We start from the raw sequence: 7,054 nt of genomic DNA on the forward strand, positions 1-7,054 counted from the left end.
AGACCCTCTTTAGATCCGTGATATAGTCCCCAAATGGATATTTGAAAATACATTTACAAAATACAATTATGAAAGTAAATTCACTTTCTATTTTTACAGAAAATAGAATTTTGCAATTGTAGTGGTTCAGTTCAGGCCCCTAGGCCACTCCCTCAATGCACAGATACATTATACAGGTCTTACTTAGCTTTTGTGTGGAATGGTGGAAATGGCAAGGGACTCAACATCTAAATTCAAATCCTATCTTCTCCATTTACTCTTGGGATAAACCCTCAGTGAGCCCCAGCATCCAAAACTATAAAAATGGAGGTAACATCTAATGTATCTTGAGGAGTTGTGTTGAGGATCCTCTGAAAGATAAATGCGTATGTGGAATTGCTTTGTAAACCAGAAAGCACAGTCAAACTGTAAGATCATTGTGTGACTTGTACATCATCACAAAGATAGTGGTGATGGTGGTAGTGCAGTAGCACCATTGCTCTTTCCTCTACTCAACCCTCACCACATTAACACTCTGTAACAAAAATCTATAAAGAGATTTTCACATACCTCCCAAAGATCTAGTTGCTCAGAACAGGAGAATGCCACTGTTACAGGAGCTTCCTCTGCTATAGCATCCTGATATTTCTCAAATATTGCCTTTGTTCAACATCCATAAAATTACACATTTGCATTTCAGTTGTTTTCTAGGTATGCAATAGCTTCCCTCTTTCTCCCTCACCCAACTATTCTCATTCAAAGCTATTTTCTTGTGGTTCTACTTAACTTATAATGATGTTAAACTTTTACAAACTAAAAGATTGTGTCTTAAGTGCAAGGCATTAGGTATTGTGATTGATCAGTGCCCAAGCTTAGAATATTTCATCATATGCTCTTGTGGTATAAATACAATTTGTTTTAATATCAAATACAGAAAATTCACAGGAAGACATGAGTTATTAATAACTGAAAACATGGAAAGAAATTACCACAAGGCTTATTTATATAAACTATTAAGTGGAGGTTGAGATGACTAACAAGAAGTTATTTCAAATTAATGTTATTACCATGAATAGAATAAAACATCCATAGAAATGAAACAATAAGAATGCAGAACCATACAATCAATTGACCAATTTCATTGCTCTGCCAATTGTAACCAAAGTTTTCAATAAGAATAGGAAGAATTAATACAGAAATGCTACCAAGAAAATATTATCATGAGAAGTGGCAGTATTAACATGGTTATTCTTGAAAAACTAATGTTAAAAATCAGATGAATTCCTAAATTGTAGTCATGACATCTGTAACTTCCATTAATTTGTATTTTAAAAGATGTGAAATAATTTAGTACACCTGTGGTTCTAAGCACTATGTTTAACCTATATTCTTTGTACTTCCTGTTGTCTATTTTTATGTTTTTATATTGAAAATAATCACAACCGTTAGCATTTAAACTATATTATTTTTGTACTGACATATGTTAAGTGTTTGAGTATATAAGAAAATTCCACACTATTTTCGTCATCCTTATTTAGGAGTAAAATTCAAGGATCAGTAATCTTACAATTAACTCCTCCAAGTAGTCTCCTCAAATGCCATTATAATTATAATAGCATTGAAATGATATGACACCCTTCCTCCAAATGTTAAAGAAATAAGATAAAAATATTGAGGAATCCCTAGTTTTTTATCTCCTAGGCACCTGTGTATTTCAATTAAAGGGACATTACCTCTTTTTAGCTGAAATTTGCATTTTATAATTTTGATGGAAAAATGTATTGTATCAGAATGTCTGCCAGTTAAAGAATAATATATTTTTTAAAAGAACGTGTGTAATCACTTGAAAATGTCAGTCATCTGATATAAAGCAGCTCATTCACATCTGGCTAAGTAGTACCTTGGAATGCTTTAAACAAAATGAAACAATCTACCAAAACACATACTAACTACTTCCTAGTCTTTATGCACATAATGTAGCATGAAATCATGATGCTTTTGAAATATTCTGTGCAGAAATATTTATTTTTTAGCAAATATTTTCTTCAAACATTGGTATGTGGTATTGACAGTGTAATCTACTTGCACAACTAGTTTTGCAATAACCTACAGATAACTGTAAATAAGAAAAATGTAAATTTCATGTAAAAATGGTTGCAAACTTTTGGTAGCTCAAAGAAGTGTACAAGTTGTATTGAAAATATAGTATATATACATAATTTAAGAATGAAGCATATAATTTCTGATCTATTTATACATGAAAAATCCAAGAATTTATAAAAGAAATTATTTTGGGGAAAAAGAAAGTAAATCTCATTAGCTAGCTATGATACTTTTACTAGAGAAGCCAACTATTTCCAACATTTTACTAGGTACAGTACTAGGTATAGGCATGGTGGTGCTGATGTATTTCATGAAATCACATAATTGTAACAGTGCTACAGTTTTACTGAGTTCCATCAGGACACTAGTAAGCCTGACTGAGTGGTAAAAAGCATTAAAGAAACATAAAAACAGTTCATTTATTATTGCTTGTCAAGACCACAATAGTAATTGACTAAAACATTTATTGCTTATTTAAAATTTCTGATGGCTAAACAGGCTTTAAGTTATGTGTGAAACAACTTTTTTAATAAACTATGCTTGATTCTTTTTATTAAGAATGAAAATATCCAAATACTACTTTCTTTTGCCTAAGTTTCATACTTTCTTAAGTTTCTACCCAGTTGCTTCTCTATTATTTAAGAAAAAAAATCAAACAACCTTCAAAGAAAGTTTTTAAACAAAATTTGTTGATTGTAATGTGGCATGTACTAAACTAAGGACTGTTTTATAGTCTGTTTAGGGGCTTAGACTCCCTATTCTTCATTTTTAAGATTTAAAAAACCAAGAGAACATTTCTCCATGTGATAAATGAAAAACCAAACCAAATGCAGGTAACAGAAAACACTGTATCAATAACTATAACTGAGGCCAATCAGAAAATGAGAATCTTAAGTATAAAAAGGCTAAATATTTTTAAATTTCCCATTAGATAATTATCTCTTGCCATAAGATAAATTTGAGGATACTATATTTAGGTATCTATGGGAAATTAAATATGCATCTAAAAGCTCAGCAAATCCTAAAATCATTTTAAAACGGCCTATAACTTTAAAAAAACATGAAACTTTGATTAGTATGTTTTTGAAACACTCATACTAGCACTATTCAGGTTATCCTTTGAAATTTCAGTAATCATAGCAAAATAAAATGTAAGTAATATAGTCAGCTAAAATGCAAATGACTGTATGCATGTATCCATACATATTTACGTTTTTATGGTGAAGGGAAAAGGTTGGAATTAAGAACTAATCATTCCTGGCATACATGTCTTTGAACATAGCTATTAAATGATGATATAGGCCAATTCTCACTTACTGTAGGCTTTCTAAACTGCCACCATCTCTGATGTTACCGCAGGGGTACACCAGAAAAACACAATAGCACACAGGCAAAAACCCTACTCATTCTCTAACTGCATAGCACATCATCGTGATGCAGAAGTGTTGCCAATGTCTAGTTGCTATATATTCAGATACGGAGAAGCACACCCGAGTTTTGAATGCTAGCAAAATAATACACAAAGCTGCATATTACCAAGCTACTTGGATAGAAGAAATATTAAATATGTAAGACTCTTTATATGCCTAAAAAATACATATTTTTAAAAACAACTAGAAAGCGACATGGTAGGAAATGATTAAAAGCACAGATTTCTCAGCATTCAAATAATGAGCAGATAGTGAGTCAGACAGAAATATTTCACAAGTTTCCCAATGCTTTGCTGGAAAGTAGTCTTATGGTCAGTATTCTAAATCACAGGAACAATTTAATTTATGGACGTATGTGACATTATGACCTTATTCTAGACTACAAATCACCTGGACAGTATTCATTTAAAATCCTGTCTACATTCATCAGTATAATAACAGAAGTTCTAAATATTTTTTATTGGTATCATCTAATGCTATGTCTAAACTCTAGACATACTCTTAGATGATATCTTAGCATCATGTATTTATTTGAAAGTGCTTAATTCGTGATGTAAATGACTAAGACAAAAAATCGGGATCTTTTCATATAAGTATCAAAGTTATAAAACACCCATGACCCATGACCACATTTAAAGTTTAAGGGAAAGAATATGCTAACCTTAAAGAAGTCTTGGATTTTACTCATCAGATTTAATTTACCAGATATTTACAAATTTATTCTATTAATTTCCCAGAAAACTGCTATAAAGAAGTATTTGAAAACATATCATTTATGAGTTTGTCAAATATAAAAGAACAAAGAAAAGCACATTTCTGACAAATAGTATTTGTTTATCCAGTTTAGTAATGCCATAGGTTATAAGTGAACTTGATTTGTATATTTTACTTAAAGAAATAAACACAAATTGATTTTTTGTTATTTTTTAATTGCACAGATTTTAAACTAAATTAATAAATCCTGTTTTCTTTCAGGGTAAATGCCTTTTGTGGAAACAAACATATAAGTTGATTACATTTTTTTTCCTGGATGCATGGTTAAATAGATAAAATGAGCAATCCTTGAAATTACATTTAAGGTGGACCAAATTAAGATTCCCATAGTATTGATTGCTTTTGCCTTGACATAATTTAAAATGTGTAAACTGCCACTCACAATAGAAGTGCAATACCTGAAATTTAATCATTTGACAGTCTTTTAGATATAGGTGAATTACTGCACTGTTATTTGAACTGAAGCATCTCACAATATGTATGTAACAAATTTTGTATGATACAAAACTTTACAGCAAGCTATTTGAATGTTTATTAAAAAAATTCTCAAAATGACATGGAAACATGTTTACTGTATAAATAAAAGCACTTATACATTAAGAGTGTACATTAGTAAATAATTTACATTGTAAGAAAACCAGGTGTGAGTTATTCAGTACAAACTACCACACTATATTCACATTGCAGTCATGTGCATCATAAAACTATTTAATCTTTAGTAACAAATGTCTGTTTATATCAGTTATTTCTAAGCATCAAAAAAACAAATTGCGTTTCAGTATTAAAATCCTGACAAAATATTCTCTATGCCTAATAGTTTTATAAGGTAGTCTAATGTAAACTGCGAAAGAACTGCTTGATCAATTAAGTTGGATCCACATGGAATGCTAGTTTTGCTAGAAAAATGAGTCTGTGGTCAAAAAGTTTGGAAAGCATTAGGTCAAATAAAATTAAACATGATTTTATGAACCTTGGGCTTTCACATGCTAACATACATTATCAAGTTCACCGAGGAAGGTGAGAATGTCTAAATTTGACCATGGAAACTTCTTCGTCATAGGCCTCCTTGGAACATCTTCAACACATTAACTGCCATGTGAGTTGTGTTTAACTCATGCTAGTTTTGAGCCTAGAGGCTTGTGAAGTATATATAACGCACACGTCTCTTTACCTTGGGAGCATGTAAGTCACACATAGAAAACAATAAAAAATAACAAATTTTTCCATTGAATTAGAAAAATTGTTTTGTTTTCAAAGTTTTTATTCTATTTTCATAATAAAACACTGTGGTCCCAAGGAAAAAAATATTTTTTTCTAGTGTGGCAGTCAATGTGTTAAAAAAGAATGAATTAGAGGCGAGAAAAAAGAGTTCTAATACAAAGTGTCATCTGGCAGAAACTTATATGAATCATATCATATGTAATTTTTAAAGTTTTACTTCAACTGTGAGCCTCCAAGTAAGGGAGATTATCACAATTGACTTCACAATAGTTCAGTGGCTTGACCATCTGTAACGTGGATGTTAAGATCCCAGGTTGCTGAGTCACATTATCACCATGACATACACTGTGTCTGCATTTGCTTTTCCCTACAACACTTTTAATTAGAATTCTGGTTTTTTAAACAGCTCAGTCAGTGTCTTCTCACATTATCAAATATATATTCATGGAAAAAAAACCCAGCCAGAGGACAAAATTATATGGATTATTTATTCACACATTATTATAAAACTGACCAAGTAAATTTGACAGCAAAATATTTAAAATTATCAATGTTAAAATGACTATATATTTCTTCCTTTCCAGGATTTTTAAAAGTGAAAGTTGATTTAAAATTCTATAAGTTTATTAATTTGGACACTAGTCATATTAAAATTATGTCATTCACTTTTAGGCTGGAATATATTCAGTTAAAGTGTAAGAAAAACTTGGGGTATTTGCCAAGAAAGAAGCTAAATTAATTATAACATCTTATTCCAGGGATCTTAAATGCTAAGGACCTGATGATTCGACTTAGCATTTCTCCGTGGTGACATTAATACCACTCAGACATGTTGCTGTGCTGCCCCCATGCTCAATATCCCACGTAATACAGACTCACTCGAAATACTTATTGCTTTACTAATGCCAAAACCACCTGCTAGCAGTTAATAATTCAAATGTAAAATTTCTGAACATTTAAGTAGTTACTTAAAATTACTTCATTTTTTAACTTCGTAAACACTTAACATTACATATAAATAACATAAAAATAATAAATTTAAATGTTGACATTTCATTAAAAATGTCATTTCCAAAAAATTTAGATTTAGAGAAAGATGCCATTTTAACTATATCTTCACCAATGAAAGAGTACAAACAGAAAAGCTATGATTATTAAAAGATTTTTTTTCAGTAAAGACAATAAAACATATTGAAGAAAAATATATGCTACAAAAAATAAATAAGGAAAAACAATGCCTCCTGTAGTCTTATTTCCCTACAGATTTAACTTACGATAAATTTTTAGACCTATAATTTTCTTCTTCACAGGCAAAGTCCAATAAGTTTCTGTTCTCTGATTATGTGATCAAGGAATAAACCATATTACAAACATGGCACAAAATCCAGGCTTTCCCTTCTAGTTGACCCTCAAACACCAACAACTACAAACAAAATTTAAAAGTATAATTTATAACCTTCAGGTAAGTATAAATTAGTTTGATCTAGGCTTTCATCATTTCGCTTCTTATGCAATCTGTCTTTTAAATACATTCCTCTAGATGTATA

This window comes from Eulemur rufifrons, chromosome 1, assembly GCF_041146395.1.
Source record: "Eulemur rufifrons isolate Redbay chromosome 1, OSU_ERuf_1, whole genome shotgun sequence".
Lineage (NCBI taxonomy): Eukaryota > Metazoa > Chordata > Mammalia > Primates > Lemuridae > Eulemur > Eulemur rufifrons.